Raw genomic sequence first — 19,363 nt, 5'->3', positions numbered from 1 at the left:
TTTTGCCAGACTGGAACAATTTTATTTCCACTTTTGACATTTGCATATTCCAAGAGACTTGGAGCCTAAAACCCCTGTACAAATCTGGCTATACATGTTATTGTATTCCTGCCCGATCTATCGGCCGTGGCCGCCCCTCTGGAGGCCTCATAATATGGATAAATATCGCCCTTCCCTGTAGAGTCCGTGAAGTACAAAGTCCATCACCGGACATGATGCACATAACTTTGAGCGGTCTAAAAGGGGGGCCTTCTATTGAGCTTTTCAACATATATGTTAGAGGCACCCAAGGAGGATCTAAATCACCAATTGTCACCCTCCTGGAAGAACAGCTTTCCTCTTGTCCATCTAACTCACCTATTTTGATTGCAGGGGACTTGAACTGCACCTACGAGCCCCTTGCCTCTGAAGACATCTTAGAGATTGATGAGGAAGATGCCAGATGGGGGATACCCTCTTTGTCTGTTCCCCCAGTGAAGAGATGGACACCGGTGGTAATTCAGTTAAATGCTCTGGCCATGGAATTTGGCCTGAGAGCTGCCAATGGTCGACTTCCTTCCGACCTCCATGCAGCCTTCACCTTTAATAGAGTTTCTAGTCCATCTCGAATCGATTACATCCTAATCGATCGTAGACTGTGGTGTCATGAGGTGGACTTGCTCATAGTTCCAACTACTGACAGTGACCATAACCCACTTTGCTTAACGCTAAAGAATTTGTGGCCACCAGAACAACCAATTTTAGATCCATGTTTACCATTGCCCGCCAAAGATATTATTCCATCAAACTGCAAAAGGTTTCTGAAATGGCCTAAAATTGCCCTAGATGAACAAAAAATTCTTTCAATAAAAGAAATATTGTCATCTAAAACTGTAGAAATTAGGGAAGCTTATGAGGAACCTGACCAGAGCCCAAGGGCTACATCTATTTATGTTGCCACAACTGAGCTGATCGGAGCACTTTTTACATCTTCTTCTACAACTAAAACCAATAAACATAAATCACCTGGCTCTTGGTTTAACCCTGAGTGCAGGTCAAGTAAGAAGGAGCTTATAACCGCTATTAAAACTAAGGATTGTTCCCTTATTAAATATGCCAGGTTTGCTTATAGGGAGGCAGTTACCAAAGCTAAGTCTGCTTGGGAGGAATCTCATTGGCAGGCCTTAACAACCGCTAGCCTAGCTAGGGATGGAGTCACATTCTGGAATCTGTGCAGATACTCAAGAGGCTCTGACCCCGATACAATTTCTAATCACATTGCAAATCACGAATGGTTCGCCCATTTCTCGAGCCTTTACTCGGGCGCAGACAATGAAACTTTGAGTATACCTTGCCTTATTGCTCCAACAGCTCCCATTCTGGCCAACTATGATTTGTTCACAGAGGCAGAAGTTGTGACTACCATCAATAGATTAGTCCCGGCTAAAGCTCCAGGCCCTGATGGCCTGCCTGGTGACTTGTTCCGCTCCGATCCTAAATCATGGGCTGTTTATTTTACCATCTTACTGAATGCCATCCTCAAGGGGTCACCCATCCCTGAGTCATGGAAAGGAGCGGAAGTAGTACCAATATATAAGAAGGGCTCCAGGGAGGATCCTGCCAACTACTGACCAATAAGTCTTATTGACGTTGGTCAGAAAGTGGTTGGCAGGGTCCTGCTGGAACGTATATTGTCTTGGGCTACTGAGCATAGTGTTCTCTCACACTTCCAGGCTGGGTTCAGACCGGGTACGAGCACGATCGACCAGGTCTTCAGGCTGCTTTTGCTATATTGGAAGGTTGTTTCGATTGGCGGGGGCAGCCTCCACTTGGCCTTTATAGATCTGAGATCTGCTTTTGACCTGGTCCCTCGTGCCCGTCTTTGGTCTGTCCTCCAAGAAATGGGTCTCCCGTCTCCTCTTTTGGACCTTCTGGTTCGACTTCATGAGGGTAACTTCGCAAGGGTGCGGTGGGGAACTCAGGCACAGAAAACTGATAAGATTCCAGTCAAAAGAGGTGTCCGCCAGGGCTGTGTTTTGGCGCCCACCCTCTTTTCCTTGTTTGTGAATGGAGTGGTGAAATTCTTACAAGATGTTCCAGCTGACGCCCCCGCCCTGGCGGGCGAAAAAGTTCCCACCCTCCTTTTTGTGGACGACACTCTCTTGATTTCGAAGACACCAATGGGCCTACAGAAGCTCCTAGACAGGTTTAATTTGTTCTGTTCATTGAGAGGCTTAGCTATTAATACATCAAAAACAAAGCTCCTCTCCTTCAAATCACATAAATCACCCAGCGTATCTATTATGTCTGACGGAACCCCCCTAGAACATGTCAAATTATTTGACTATCTAGGAATTAGAGTTTCCGACACTTTAAGCTGGAGACCCCACATTACTAAGATGCTACTAAACTTTAAACGAGCCACAGGTGTGATTGCTAAAGAACATCGATCTTCCAAGAGTAAGCCAGTCACTCCCGCTTTAGTGATCTACCAGGCCAAAGCAGTTCGTTCGGCCCTATATGGTGCCGAACTATGGGGTTTTGACAATCTTGAAGATATCATCTTGTCCGAGAACAAATTCATGAGAGATTTACTCTCAATGCCTAGGGGAACCCCTCTGAAACCACTTTTTAGTGATCTGGGAAGGCGTTCGATCAAAGACATTGCTAGGCTGCGTCCTTTGCTATTCTGGGCCCGTCTTTGGCGCACCCCGGAGCTAGAAAAATATTCTGAGGGCCTGAGAGAAATTATGAATATCCCAGGCTCCCATAAAATAAGCTGGCTCCGTAACATCAAAAAATCTTTAAAGCAACTTGATCTTAACGATGCCTGGGAACATGGAGCCCCTGTGAGCAAGGTGGACCTCAAAAGAGCATATTGGGCTTGGATCGATAATGAGGATCTTAGCAACCCTAATGCGGGCAGGTTGACTGAAGCTTTCTACATTCACAAGCAGTCTATTTGCTTCGAGCCTTATCTCGAGTTTGTACAAAAACCAAGGGATAGATCTTTGTATCTCCAGTTCAGACTAGAGATTCTTCCTACCCGAGAGTTTACTAGTAAATGGAAGCCTCCCCACCAGACACCTGATACTTGTCTGATTTGTGTGGAGAAGGTCGAAAGCATTGCCCATATCATGTTCGAATGCCCAGCGTACAGTAATCCAAGAAGGAAATGGTTAGGCCCAGCTTGCCGCCTCCTGGGCACCACAAACTATCGTGCTGCTTTACGTATTCTACAATCTGACACAAGCTTGGTGCTAGTCTGCGCCGTGGCCAAATTTCTGGGCTGGTCTTGGATTATTAGAAGTAAATTCACTAGCCCTAGTAGTTGATTTTTGTCTATAACACTTTCATCCTCTTTTTAAGTCTTTTAACTGGTTTTAACACTTTTATAATGAATTTATATAATTAATCATTAAGCTACCAAGATTAGGAGCATTCTCACAAATATTGCGATTACCTGTAAATATTGCTCTCTTGATGAATTATCTGTTTGTTTTTATATGTTTGTATGTACATGCTTTTATGATAATTCTTTTATCGAAATAAAGCTTTTTGACATTTGATTAAGTTGGCGTCCCACAAAAGTCAAAAGGTTAAGACCACTGCTCTATTTGAGTGCTTAGATAGGAAAGGAAAGTAGTGCATAATTACTTGATCTGCGGAAGGATACAAGTACATGCGAATGAATAACAAGCAAGCAAATGAGAGTGACAATCAAACCAACAAACAGTAAGAAATGGGCGAGATTTAAGCCCCCTGGAAGTAAACAAAATGTCTTGCAAGCGACAGCATTTGTGCACATGGTCACCCTATTGTGCAGGTCTAAATTCGATGCTCCTGAATAGATCACAGTGACAGTGAAATACTTACAATGTGTTTATTACATTTTCCTTTTGATAAAAAGACTATAAATACAACTGCAATATATTTATACTGTAAAAAACGAGAAAAGTAGGTAACATAAATTTGATGCCGTTGAAAAAAAAAATAAACAAAAGTATCATGATCTGTTGTGAACAATGACAACTTTCACAGTCAAAGGAAACTTCAAGAGCGCTCCAGACAGTGCTTGTTTTGAGGGGACGAAAAAGACTTGTTTCACCAGGTGCCGAAACATTGTGGCCCTCATTCTGAGTGGCCCGGTGATCCCGATTTGGGCTTAAATAGAAGTGCGCACCTGAATCGGGATTTAAAATTGTATATATATTTTGCCGTTTTCCCCCCTATAGAAATTCGGCAGGCAAGAAGAACCAATGAAAACTGTGCAGGGAAATACCACTATATTGTGAGTATTGCAATCTGGAGCAGAGAGCAGTATTGTAACCCTAGATATGCAGGAGGCTTGTAATGATCCCTTTTGTGTTTCCAAGCCTATGGTGAACTCTTTGACTGCCATGGGTGTCTGTGTACTCCTTTACTAGACATTGTCTCCTATGCTTCCACAGAGCATGCTTAAATATTGGAAGGGGGCAGTGAACATCAGGTTTGTGTCTTGTGCCTAAGATGTATATACGCACGCCATCATTTTACACTGGCTACAAACAGACCTGCCAACTAACACGCTGCCACCGTGTGTCACACGATTTCAGATCTCTTCACACTGTCACCAGGTGAGGACACAAAATCACACAGTGGCAGGCAAGAGGAGCTGGAAATCAGCAAAAAGTGAAGAAACAAGCATTGGCAAAGCCAATGGTTTCGCCTTTGACACTATTGCCTCGGCCATAGTCTTTTGTTCCTTCTGTACAGCATGATTATGATGCATCCAGCGCAAATGCAAATTTATAGAAAAAAAGTGTGTTAGGCCTGGCTGTTTCATAGTGCTTTATTAAATGAGTTTTAGCCAAACTTCAAAGTATCCGTGCTGCAGTACAGCATAGCCACAAAACATTGCAAAAGCCAATAGCTTTCATAAGCGAGACCAGTTGGCTTTGCCAATACTTGCTTGAGCTTCGTGCCGTGTTCTATTTTTGGAACCTGTCTTCCATTTGCAAGAACTCTTAGTGTAAACACGACTTCCTTGCTTGCAACCAATCATAGGTACAGCTGCACAGTGCTTGGTGTTAGCAGTCACTGGTGGGTAAAAGGATGCACTTTTACAACTATTTAGTTATCCAATTGTTCTGAGGTCTGGACTAGAAACAGCTTCTAAAGCTTTTCTAAACACAACAAAATAAACACCACAAATAATTTTATCAAGACTAAAGTAAAAAAACTAAATGCTATGAAGCGGCCAACATTGACAGCGTCATAGTTTTGTTTTTTTTAAAGCAACAATCAACATGGAGGGGAGGCCACAATGGAGAAAGCTACAATAAAAAGACTTGGAAAGGAGGTGGGCGTATGAGCAAGCAAAGATGTCGGCGAGGGGTTGGATGAGGGCAGCAGCATGGTGAGGTGGTCGATTGGAGGGGAAAGAAGCAACACAGCAAAAGAGTAAAACAAGCATTGGCATAGCCAATAGGTCTTGCCTTTGGGACCTTTTAAGTGTTTAGCCATGCAACAGTTGATGTTGTTGCACCAAGACTATTGTATTACATAACTAAACACTTATAAGGTTCCAAAGGCGAGACCTACTGGCTATGCCAATGCTTGTAATTTAAATGCTGTAATCTAACTTTCCCAAGTGGGATTTGGTTAAAGTAAAACCTACTTTTAATTAATTTCTCTCTATTATGATTATCCTCTCGAAGAAAAAAAACAACTTTCCCTTTATTTTCTAATTGAACGGGCTGCGTCACACTGTAGAAAACTAGGCTGCTAACACACTCCACTTTGCAGCTTCTCTTGAAAATGAGACGTGACACCACTCTTGGAGGGCGACAAGATAAAAGGGTACAGAAGGTGGCACGTTACTAAAATAGGACAGGAACATGTTTAAAAAAAATCAGGGGTACCCCAATGAGGTGTTGCTGAAAAATGGGAATCCTTGGGGTTATTGCCAACTTGTGGCCCCTTACAGAGACTAGACATTGTTAATGTAAACAGTATATTTATAGAACAGCATAATTTTAAATCCACCTAATGCTTCGTGTGGATTATTGATCCTGAACTAATTAGACCAAATTAAATAACTTTTCAAAAATAGAGAAACAGAGGAGAGCTAGCAGGACGACGAACGGCTCAGTGTCTGAAATCATATAAAGAGAGGCGAAAAAGGAAATCTGTATACTCTTGAATGTGGGGAGGACGGTATGTTTATAAAAGACTATAAATAATAATGGTGCAATTTTATATAGCTCGTCACATGCCCTATGCTTTAAGATTTTCTGGGCACAGGGACTGAGTCCCCAAATCCTATCATGGTGTGCACATTTTCCTAAGAGTTTCAGCTAGGCAATCAGATCGCTTGGTAACGCGGGACAAAGCTGTCCTGCGGTACTGAAATTCCCAGCGGGAGAAAAAGATCCTTTGGCTAATCAGAGGGTCCTATTTATTTATTTATTTTTTATACCACAGATCTCTTACAGGAACAACTGTCCAGAGAGGCCTAACGTTTTAATCCCTTCAAGTTCAACCTGAACAACCCTTTAAACAGGAATTTCTCGAGAACTACTGAGAAGATTTACATCAACTCGCAAAAAGCATACTTTCTGAGAAAATGTTTTTGGGCAAATTTGGTGTAATTCTGCTCAGCCATTTTTTTCTGTATTGGACAGCATATTTTCCTACGGGACTTAACATGTGAAATCAAGGTTATGGAACTCCCAGACCCCCTTTTCTTGACTGCAACTTGACTGATTGCTGTGAAACATTTTAGTAAGGAACTGAGGTGGATAAACTTTTCTTCTTGAGAGTTTGTGCATATTCATCAAATGGCACAAACGTTTTTTGCAAAACAAAAATAAATTCCATTCATATGGAAACTCTGACCTAACTATAACTACAAAGTGGTGACTACCACTGTGTAATATACATATATAATTATAAAACCATGTTTGTTTGCCCCGGATGAACAATACAGGACACAATCACAATCTGAGTGCTGCATCTTCAGTTTAAAATACTAGAATTTTCTTGAGGCAAGTTGGGGCTGGCAGTTCTCCTGTGAGTTGTCACCAAATTGAACAGGTGTCCACTGTAGCACTTGTAGCAACTTTTATTGAACATGCAGAGTTTTAAAAGCCCATATGTGACAGGGATGATGCTGTACCCATGAAATATTGTCTATGACATAATCCCTGTGAAATGTGGATTTCATTCAGTGGGAGACCGACTCAGTCTATATTGCTTTCCTACAGATTATTAGTCTCTAAGCATGACAGTGCACTCTGCAGAGCTGAACATTATATTTAAGGATGGCAAATAATACCCAAACGTACCAATTCCATGTATTGACCACGGTCAGCTGCACCCTACTGCGTACAGTCCAGAAAGTAAGAAAGCAAAGCATACATTTAAAAAATATATATATATATACAGGCTTATCTACTTAATGATTTTTAGTTCCTTTTCCCCTCCCTGACCCTTCAAGATGTTCAGACACACAAGGCGTAGCTGACATGTTTCACAGGTCCATGCATCATATGCTGCTCTAGTTCAGACTGTGCCTTTGAATTCTAGGATTTGTAGTCCTGTTTCATGATGGAATAAACAAGACTGGAAGTCCCTAGATTCAAAGGAAAAGCTGGACTGGAGAAGCACATCACACATGGACCTGGAAAACCTGGCAGAGGTGGCAAGGCAGTGCGTCCAATCGCCCCCCCCCCCCCCACCATCCACAGAGCACTCTTCGCCCTTCTGCTACACATCGCCACTTTTCATAATGTTGCCTCAAATTAATGATATTTGCCCACCTCCTGTACCATGAGGGTTTTCACTTCCAGTCTCTTCTTTGCGGAAGTGGATCTTGTTAAGCAAGCCCTCAGAGGCAGCAGCTGCAGAGATGTGATGCCTGTTGCACTATTGCCCTTGACTGTGACCCCACTCCCCTGGCAGGATCTTGGCCTTGCTTGGGCCCAGAATGCACTGTTGAGTTGAGAATACTCAACAAAATAACACCCACTGGCAGAGAGTAAACTCAAACAATACAGTCATATTATGAAATGGAAATATTTTCAGCTGTATAAAAGGATCCTGTCTATTTGAACAGGTCCCACTATCTTCAACACCATTTGGAATCCCACACCTTTGGTGAAAATACGAAAAGCGCTGCGTGGCCGCCTAGGGTAGAGTTTTTAAATCCCCTTGTTGCACCCATAGAGCCGTGCGTGGCATCCATCTATTTGAGAATAAAATGAATACCCCACGTCACCGGTCGCTTGCTTCACTCCACGGATTCATTCCTACTAACAAGAATGAGATTCACTCGCTCCATGGGTAGGGCCTTCAGGTGGCAGGCACCAAACTTCGGAAGCACTCCATCAACTTGGCATAAAACACGTCATCTTCTGCATTTAGGAAGGCCGTGAAGACCTGGCTGTACGGGCAGTAACTGTCCTTCCTGCTTAGCATCAAAGACCTGGCTGTACGGGCAGTAACTGTCCTTCCTGCTTAGCATCAAAGACCTGGCTGTACGGGCAGTAACTGTCCTTCCTGCTTAGCATCAAAGACCTGGCTGTACGGGCAGTAACTGCCCTTCCTGCTTAGCATCAAAGACCTGGCTGTACGGGCAGTAACTGTCCTTCCTGCTTAGCATCAAAGACCCGGCTGTACGGGCAGTAACTGTCCTTCCTGCTTAGCATCAAAGACCCGGCTGTACGGGCAGTAACTGTCCTTCCTGCTGAGCATCAAAGACCTGGCTGTAGGGGTAGTAACTGTCCTTCCTGCTTAGCATCAAAGACCTGGCTGTACGGGCAGTAACTGTCCTTCCTGCTGAGCATCAAAGACCTGGCTGTACGGGCAGTAACTGTCCTTCCTGCTGAGCATCAAAGACCTGGCTGTACGGGCAGTAACTGTCCTTCCTGCTGAGCATCAAAGACCTGGCTGTACGGGCAGTAACTGTCCTTCCTGCTGAGCATCAAAGACCCGGCTGTACGGGCAGTAACTGTCCTTCCTGCTTAGCATCAAAGACCTGGCTGTACGGGCAGTAACTGTCCTTCCTGCTTAGCATCAAAGACCTGGCTGTACGGGCAGTAACTGCCCTTCCTGCTTAGCATCAAAGACCTGGCTGTACGGGCAGTAACTGTCCTTCCTGCTTAGCATCAAAGACCCGGCTGTACGGGCAGTAACTGTCCTTCCTGCTTAGCATCAAAGACCCGGCTGTACGGGCAGTAACTGTCCTTCCTGCTGAGCATCAAAGACCTGGCTGTACGGGCAGTAACTGTCCTTCCTGCTGAGCATCAAAGACCTGGCTGTACGGGCAGTAACTGTCCTTCCTGCTGAGCATCAAAGACCTGGCTGTACGGGCAGTAACTGTCCTTCCTGCTGAGCATCAAAGACCCGGCTGTACGGGCAGTAACTGTCCTTCCTGCTGAGCATCAAAGACCCGGCTGTACGGGCAGTAACTGTCCTTCCTGCTGAGCATCAAAGACCTGGCTGTACGGGCAGTAACTGTCCTTCCTGCTGAGCATCAAAGACCTGGCTGTACGGGCAGTAACTGTCCTTCCTGCTGAGCATCAAAGACCTGGCTGTATGGGCAGTAACTGTCCTTCCTGCTGAGCATCAAAGACCTGGCTGTACGGGCAGTAACTGTCCTTCCTGCTTAGCATCAAAGACCTGGCTGTACGGGCAGTAACTGTCCTTCCTGCTGAGCATCAAAGACCCGGCTGTATGGGCAGTAACTGTCCTTCCTGCTGAGCATCAAAGACCCGGCTGTACGGGCAGTAACTGTCCTTCCTGCTGAGCATCAAAGACCCGGCTGTACGGGCAGTAACTGCCCATCCTGCTTAGCCTCCCCCCTCAGTTCTTTCAGTGCCAGGACACCTGTATATGTGTTAGAGCGCTTTATTAAACTTATAGCATAGCACAATATAATAGATTTGCTCCAGATGGATGCCTACAAGGAAGCACAATATACAAAACGGTTCTCCCCATGAAATCTCACCAGCCCACAAGCATCGTCCAGTGTGCAGAATACTCAGCATACATCCGACATGGTACATGTCTGCTTCACAGCCGATCATCATCCTGCTCCAACAACACCAGACAAGGACATACATCACAGACAATTATCCATTAAAGCACATTGCACAGAGCCTCTCTTATACACGAGCACATCTGAGAGATGCCACCGAGCCTGAAACACAGGGACTAGACTATTTCTTACTGTGCCAGGAGAAGGGCGTGTTATAGACCTAAGTGAGGCATCACCTGTTGTTAAAAGTTAAAGGCCCCTGTGATCCACCCAGAGAAGGACCGCAATGCAGCGCCCAGGAAATCTCATCACAAAATGACAAACCCCTCCCCCCCGTACAGGACAGGCAACAGAAACCCGAGGCCATCCTTGCGGCAAACTGGGGCACTGATTACATTATCATATCATATCATATCATAAATAACATATTATAAAACATTAACATAAAATAGCATATCATATCACTCTTCCTTCTAAAGGGAGGTAATTTGTTGCTAGCTTGGCTTCATGGACAAAGGCTATTATTTCAATTGATAAACAAGAATTGTCAAAGATAATAGGTCTGGCTCATTTTTTATAATTGAAAGTGTTTCTTAATTAAGGGATGATGTTGTGAATGTGGTTGTATACATCCATACGGGGGTGGATAGATGGTCGGGTGAAGACGAGTGAGAGGATAGATAGCTGAGCAAGTAAGTGAATGTACTGCTAAGTGAGTAAATGGATGGATGGATGAGCTAGGAAGAGGACTGATGTGTGGACTAAAGAGTGAGTGGATGGATGGAGATGTAGCTCAGTGAGTGACAGAGTCAAAAGAGTAAGTGAGTGTCTAAACTAGGCAACTGAGCAAGCAAGTGGATTGATGAGTGACTGGGTAGGTAGTTAGGTGGATGAATGGATGGATTGGCAGACAGATACATGCATGAATGTTGGAGTAGGAGGATGCGTGAGGAGGCAGATGAGTGAATGAGTGGTTGCATGAATGAATGACGCGAGTGAATGCATGGATGGGGTGAGTGGGTGAATATAGTGATGGGTGAATGAGTGGGCACACATTGCAACTAGGTGGAATGAATGATGCAGAGCTTTGTATGTATGTAGGGAAGTGTACATTCTAAAAGTAAAAACACTGTTTTATTCCAGTTTACATAGCCCTTTATGTTTGCAAATCTTGAAGTTTGGATGAATATATCAAAAGAACACAATGTTATGATAAAAGAACTTGTGCCATTCACAATAATACTGGGTTTGGTGTCACAATAGAAATGCATAACTGGTTTTCGGTATTTACTGAAAATACACAACATAACGTTTTAAGGCAATGCACTCACAAACTCTCCCACATAAAACAGGCATTGGTACGTGACAAAACAAACTGGGGGCAGAACCTCCTGGAGTTTCGAGTGGGTGAGCAGGTATTGAAGAATTGTACATAATTTGACGTGTGCATTTGTTTACCAGCCAAATGTTTGAGAACATTTAATAGGAAAAGAAGGCAATGCCTGGGATATACTGAAATAGTACCAGGGACATTAACGCCGCGATAAAGGCAGACACAAAAACACACGGGCTTAAATAACAGTTGCACACGCTGTCGGGAGTGTTTTTGTGTTCGATTTACTTCTTATGAGTAAAAATGCGTAGTAATGTGCACATGTGTTTCATGCTCCTGTTTTGTTCCTTTTTTCCACATTTTGTTCAGCTGAAATGTGGCGGCGACTTTCTGGGCAAATCGTGAGTAAGTGCAATTTGTAATGAATTCCTAAAAGGAGGTAAAACGCTTGCAGGTGCCATCCGAGCAGGTTTTAGCTCTGTCGCACGGGTCTACTCTAAATGAATTTATGAGTGGGAACAATTCTGTGTAATTCTCATAATTGCCCCTAAGTGGCAGCAAGGTGTCACTGCAACACTTACAATGTATTTATTACAGTTTCCTATGCTCCTCTACGTTTGATATATACTTGTCACATGGTTGTGACCATAAAACTAGTAAAACCTGTTGCACAAAGATGATGCCGTCAGAAAAAGAAGTTTGGGATTGTTCTGTGTTTTCACTTTATTACTGTCTGTGTGCTACATAAAAAACTTGACACATTGCTTCTAAGTTAAGCCTGATTGCACCTGTGTCAAGCTACCAGAGGGTTAAGCACAGGCGTATGTAGTGTCTTTTTTGGTTCACCCTGATAAGGATTATGACAAGGATTATGTTTATTATTTGAGTGAGGCTTCTGCCCCTTGCAGCTAATAACCCAATTTCTTACATTGCAGCCTACATGGAGAACATGCCATCCCCTACAGCCCCTGGCTGGGCGGCGTCCCGACCCATCACAACGCTTTGTGATTGGCTTGGGTGGGGGGAGGCTGCATGCTTCCTGTTCCTGTCAGAGGCAGGAGAGCAGGAGCAGTGAAGACGCGGGACCCGGCACAGCGGAAAGGAACGTTTATATATATATTTTTTACATTATTAACATCCCCACGCGACCCCCCCTTCCCCGTGCCCGCCCCCCCCCACCCGCGAGTCATGCCGGCTGCAACCGGGAGCCAGCTGCAACAAGCATTTGCAATGCAATAGGTCTCGCATTTGCAAAAGTTTATGCTATTGGCATTGTTCATGACAATGCCTTTTTTAATCTATTTTATAAAACAAACATATAAATAAATGCCATTATCATTTACAAAGCCAATAGCTAGTGTTGCATTATTATTAGCAATGCCAACTGCTCACACTTTTATAATGCGAGACCTATTGCATTGCAAATGCTTGTTTGTTAATGGTTTCGATTAGTGGCTCATTTGCTGTACAGTGGATTTTATACACAGTTTAGAAATTTGGTATTAGCCATGGCTTAACCAGAGTGTGTGCCAGGCTCTGCAGGTATTAAAGGAGGCAGGCTGGTTGGACCTGCTAGCAGAGGGGGCCCTGCAAGCAGCGGGTGGCCCACATGTAGAGAGACAAAGCAGAGATCCGCGGAAGGTGTGGTGCTCGCTGAAATGAAAGATGGAGTTTTGGGGACAGCTAGACAATGAGTGGTTTCTTCAGAGTATGATGCCCCAGCGGTTAGCCCCATCGGCTTATAAAATTAGTGGCTGGCCTACAAGCCCGTGCGAGGGCATCCCACCCAGGTAGTTTGGATGGGGCAGGTCGGGGACAAGAGGGGAGCAGGCGTGCCTTGGTAGCAATTGGGGACATGGTTTGTGGGAGCATTGCTAATATCGGCTTGATTGCTCCAAGTGCGGTGGAGCACATGCTTACTCAGTGCGGTCCCCAGAGGGGCACATTCAGTCAGCAAGGTGGCATGGAAGGTAAACAACAAAATGTTTTGGTGAAGGGCAGCCTCCTGGTTTTGCACCTGGGAGACTTGTTTTAGTGCAGTTAAAAGGGCTGGTGAACATAAGGAAGATTTGATGCAAATAAAAGTGTTTTGGTATGGTACCACTGTTGCTCTGTCAGTTAATGCTGAGAGGAGTTTGGTGGGGCAAAGAAACCTGGGCTATTGACAGGGAACAAAGGAAAGGGAAAAGAAAACTGCAGAAGTTTTGCGAAGCGGAGGAATTGATATTTATGGAACATTCCGATATCAAATATGAGTTGCTGGAGGGTTTTTTTTTTATGACGACAGGGTACATCTGTCCATCTATGGGGGGGGGGGGGGGGCTGTATTTGATGCAGGTACGAAGTGCTTTAGTGGAGATGCTGCATTTGCCGGTTGGCAAAGTACACATTTTTTATGTGGGGGAAGGGGGGGGGGGGGGTCTGGTGTCAGTTTGGTACACAAGTTCAAGAGTTATTGCAAAAAACATTGATCATGTTTAGACCCAGTTGAAGTTTAGGGGGGGCAGAGTTTATTAATGGAATGAGTGGCAACAGTACTGTATGCACGAGGTTTGGATGCAGGGAGTTTGAGTCAGGAGAGTTGGAACTGGATTGTGTTTGGTTGGGAAGAGTTGCCTAGGGGAGGAGGATTTGGAAAGTTATAAAAATGTATAGGGAGGCCAGATTGAGTTAGTATGTAAAGGGTAGAGTCAAGGTAGGTAAAAAGCGTGTGCACCAGTTTTATTAAAGCAGCCTTTTCTGCACTATCACGCAGTCAGTCGTTCTTGGATAAGTCATCCCTCCCCAGGCCGACATGTTTAGCTTTGCTGTGCACAGTCATTCATTCACTGAACTGACTAGAAGCTACCCTTTGAAGAGAACCAATTGATGGAAAGAGGTGTACCCAAGGAAGAGAACCATCGGGCTTGAATGAATAGCAGCCGGTGAGCAAGACTTCAGAGCTTTGCGCAGGCCTGAAACTGATCCGCACCAAAGAAGGGAAAGCTGCTTAATTAGATATCTACACCAGTTGTAGTTTGCCTGGTGCTAGCGAATTCATGCAGCACACAAACAACTTTCTAGCTCTCCAAGATCCTGACTGGAAAGTCCCACAGGTATTTGCACGAAACACACTCGAGCAAGGCTGATCGCCAAATCTCTTCCACGCCTGGCATTGTTATCCACCAACGTAGACTCCTGCATCACTGTCCTTGCCTCTCTCTATTGTTCTCTATTGTTCTCTCTCAGGGGACTCTCAGTGCCTTCCTTTCCTCACAAGCCATCCCTTCAGGAACCCACTCGCCCCTCGACACCCACAACTTCACAGATCCACCAAGACGCACATAGGGCCCACCACAGATCCCAGATGTCCCTCGCAGCTGCCCCATCCACTCAAGCCGCTAACCCGCCATTAACAGAAGCTAACCTCGCCTTCACCCATGCAGGCGGCAAAAAGCTTGGCTGCACAGACCCCCATCCACATGCCCTTGACAGGTAATATCACCACTTCCTGTGACATCATAAAAAAAAAAAATCAAGTTTCTTATCTATCATTTAAGATCAGTAATGTAATTCATCAGAGCGTTTGCACAGCGCCGCGCACACCGCCACCTGCGTGGTTTCTTTGAGGAATGCGTGCATCTTTAGCGCGGGCCATCTAACCAATGCAGCATTCTAAACCATTACTTTTCAGCTGTATACGAAAATATTGGCGATCGTTTATCATGCAAGACTGCGAGTGGACCCGCCCTGTAACCAGTCCTGGACCTTTAGCCAATGGCCAATGTCAAGGCGTACACAACCGGAAACGAAAACTACACGCCCCAGGATGCAATGTAATGGTGGAAAATAACACATGGCCGTTAAAAAAACTAATATCGTTCCTCATAAACTCTTGGCAGGTATACATCGCTGCGCTAGCCCTTAAGGAAGCGCGGTTTGGTACAATAGCCCGTTCCCTAGTGAACTAAGCGGACATGCAGCTGCCGTTATAAAACTATTAACGCATTCGCTAACTTAAACAAAAAATGGAGAGCCCGATAGAGACCCGTCTCCGCACCTGCTTTTTAGAACTGCCGGTGCTGAGTACCGGCAGAACCCAGCCCACTTAAACTCGTCTACAGCAGTTAACACCATACTCTTGTGTGGGACTAACCGTGCAGTGCTTGCGCCAGAGGGAGGCGGTGGAGCAGACGCGCCACAGCACGGTGCACGTGCAGGCGGCCCGCAGCAGGGAGAAGGGGTCCAGCACCAGCAGCAGCACCTCATCACTGAGGAGTAACAGGCACGCCGGGGAGGGCGCGGGGCAGCAGCCTTTGAGGGTCTCCTCCCTCCCCTCTGAGCACTGACAGGCCCGCTGGTCCGAGCCCTGCTCCACAGCGGCGACGGGGTCTGCGAGCCCCACATCCTGGTGGTGCTTTTCCTCCTGTTGCTGGGTGCCGCGTCTCTCCACCTCACTTTGATTCATCCCCACTGAGCAGTAAAACAGTCTAGTTACTCGCCCACGCCGCCTTCTTATCAGGTGTCAGAGCGTACCACGGGAAAGGTCGCGGGGGGAGGGGCCAGACCGTACCTGCCAACACCAAGAAGTTAAAATGAAGGTTAGTAAACCACCCTTTCCATGAAACAGACACCGTATTTGAGCTTCGGTTTTTGTTTCAGGGAGAGTCATTTTAGAGGAGCTAGTTCGAAACTTAGTACAACAAGCATTGGCCGCACGCGCGCCTCGCGCTTAAAGTTAAAAACAAATTTTTTAAAAAGACAAGCCCGGCGGAGCGTGGCGCGCGCGCGCTTGGGGGCGGGGGAGCAAACCCTTTGAAGTGCTCCCAAAAAGCGGAGTGCATGGCGGCTCCAAGCGCGTGATTGTGCGCGTGCTAGCAATGCAATCCGCTTTTTGGGAGCACTTTGAAATGCCCTTTTACAATAGTCTCGCTTTGCAATCGCTTACGCGATAGCAAGGCGAGACCTAAAAATGGCTTTGGAAAAGTCTGAAGGGGAAAGGGCCCTGTACAAGAGGGAGCTGGTTCTGGAGGAGAAGAACGCTGAGGCAGAGAGTGTCTCGGCTATGGAGAAAGCTCAGGCAGAGAAAGCCTTGACAGCAAAGAAACTATTGCTTGGCCATGAAATGAGTCAGAAGGAGCTGGTTTTGAGAGCCCAACAGGGTCCAGCAGCAGTGGTGGCAGTGTCCAATGGAAATAGGAGGGTCCACATACCCAAGGATATGGTGCATAAATTTGAGGTGGGAGATGATATAGACAAGCAATTTGAGGCCTATGCGGTAGTTCTAGAGATGCACAGGGTCCCTGAGGAGGATTGGGGAAGTAGACTCCGGAGGCATATACCCACAGGGGGATGGATTCCCTGCTGGCCCTACTGGAGGCTGACAGGATGAAGTACTACTCATGAAGGAAGCCCTTGCCAGGAAATATGGTCTCATCCCTGGAAAGTATAGGCTGAAGTTTAAGGGACAGCCAGAAGCTGTCTCACCAGTCTCGGTGGATTTTGTGGATCACTTCTGTAAGACACTGAGTAGTTGGGTGAAGGGTAGTGAGGAGAGTAATTACAATGAGGTATCAAATCTTAGTGTAAGAGGGCATATGTTCAGTAATTGCTTCCCAGAGCAGCACCAACACATGATAAACCCCAACTTCAATGACCCCAGGGAGCTTGCTAAGGAGGCGGGCCGCTGGCACAGCACCAGGGTCCAAAAAAAGATACCTAGGAGTGACCTCAAGAACTGTAGTTCAGGTGGGTGGAGCAGAGGGAGGGGGGTCCAAGGTGACACAGACGTGTCCCAGAATAAGCTGGGGGGAAAGGTTTCCCATGTTCCTTCTGAGAAATAGGGAAAATGTTCTGGTGGGGTGTGGCCCAAGGCACCCCATTTCCAACCCAGTGCTTTGATTGTTCCAAGTTAGGACCCTGTCTGTACTAAGAGACCGCTCAATGGTGGGATCTCTACTGGCATGGCCAGTGCGGCCTTAGGGGGAAGTAGTCCCCAGCAGAGGCTAGAACATGCCTTAGTCTCTTTTAGTCGGGAGATAGACTCAGAGGATATGATTGTGATCCCTGATGGTGGAAGTCGTCACTTATATTAGATCACAGTAAATGGGATCCCTGTCACTGCTCTGAGGGATAACAGTTCCAGACAGACCATTTTGGGGGAAAGGCTGGTTTCCCCAGATTGGTACACCAAACAGGTGTGTAGGGAAGCCTAGGCCTAGGGGCCATCATATGGCACAAGTATCCCTGAAATGGGGTGGGGAAGTTGCCTTGAGGCGGGTCATAGTCAGTCTGAGATGCCGTTGACTGCATCTTGGGAAATTAATTACCACCAGTGTTAGAAGAGCTGGGAGGGGCAGCTCTTCAGGGCACCCTAATAGTTCAGGTTCTATGGATACTACTTGCACTGGGAGAGCACGGAGGCCCAGATGAAATTGGAGACAGTTCACAGTGGGAGGATCAGTGATTCAGGGGTTGCCATCTCTAACAGAAGAGCAGACCAAGACTGACCCTGGTGAGGCGACCTCTGACCTGGAGGTGCTGTGCTGTCACAGAGACATAGGATAGGAGATCTGCACCAGACAGACCCTTGCATGACAGAGTGTGTCGCCCTTGAGTGGGTGGTGGTTCCCCCCTAGACGTCCTGGCTTGTTAGGCACCTGTTTAGCCTCTGAGAACAGACCCTGGGCTCAGAGGTGAGTCTCAGGATACCAAGCAAGAGCTGGTAGGGAGGAGAGAGGAAGCAGGGTGCCTAATAACAGGGGCTGTTGCCCCCACCCCCCCCCCCCCCACCCCCCCCCCAGAGATCAGGGAAACTCAGGAACAAGTAGGGAACTCCTTGCCTGCCCCAAGAGCGGAAGTGAAGCCTGTCCAAGAGGCGGAGTGTACTGCATCATCTTGCTGCCCATGGTGGTACTGTCTGTCTACTGGGAGGCTTCTGTGAGCAAACTAATGTTTGGAGTCTCACAGACGGGGCCAACAAATGATGAGAAGGATTCCCCATGGGTCGGCCCAGTGGCTTAGGAGGGTGTTGACAGAGGGATCCCACTAGGTTGAGAAGGGACTAGAGCTAACACGTGGCTCTGCAGAAGAGGGTAATTGTCCACAATATATTACTTGAGCAGGGAAGCCTATCAATGTATTGATTAGCCTACCCTAGCTTTCGGCTGGAGGGGGTCATGTTGGATCTTGTCCTTCTTTGCTACAGGGAACCTGTTTTTTGGCTTTTACAACTCTCTGCACTTTCGCCCTGCTAACCAATGGTAACGTGCATGTGCTCTTCCATAAAAGCATGGTATAACTGGCCTACACCTAATTGGTACATTTAATGTACTAATAATTCCCTTGTAAATGCACCCAGGGCCTGTAAATTAAATGCTGCTAGTGGGCTAAACATGATTTATTGTCTGATCTCTACCATCCCCTACCAGTGAGCACATTTGTAGGTTAGAAATAAATTACTTTTATTCACAACAGAATAGGATCAGGCCAAAGAACCCGAACATAAACAGCCATACAGTTAGCAGCCCCATCTGTCACTGAAGCCAAATGACCATCCCAGGAAGGGGAAGGGTATCCAGGACAAAGGAAAGTGGTAAAGGGAATCTAGCAGAGCGCAGAAGCAAAGGGAGGCAAATATACAAAATGAGAATTTGCCTCGTACAGGTCACCAACACAATCCCCTCAATCGCCCTGAACCTCTCATGGGGCGATTGAGGGGATTGTGTTGGTGACCTGTACGAGGCAAATTCTCATTTTGTATATTTGCCTCCCTTTGCTTCTGCGCTCTGCTAGATTCCCTTTACCACTTTCCTTTGTCCTGGATACCCTTCCCCTTCCTGGGATGGTCATTTGGCTTCAGGGACAGATGGGGCTGCTAACTGTATGGCTGTTTATGTTCGGGTTCTTTGGCCTGATCCTATTCTGTTGTGAATAAAAGTAATTTATTTCTAACCTACAAATGTGCTCACTGGTAGGGGATGGTAGAGATCAGGCAATAAATCATGTTTAGCCCACTAGCAGCATTTAATTTAAGGCCCTGGGTGCATTTA

Source organism: Triturus cristatus, chromosome 6, assembly GCF_964204655.1.
Source record: "Triturus cristatus chromosome 6, aTriCri1.1, whole genome shotgun sequence".
Taxonomy (NCBI): domain Eukaryota; kingdom Metazoa; phylum Chordata; class Amphibia; order Caudata; family Salamandridae; genus Triturus; species Triturus cristatus.
Note: the sequence above shows the minus strand (reverse complement) of the source record.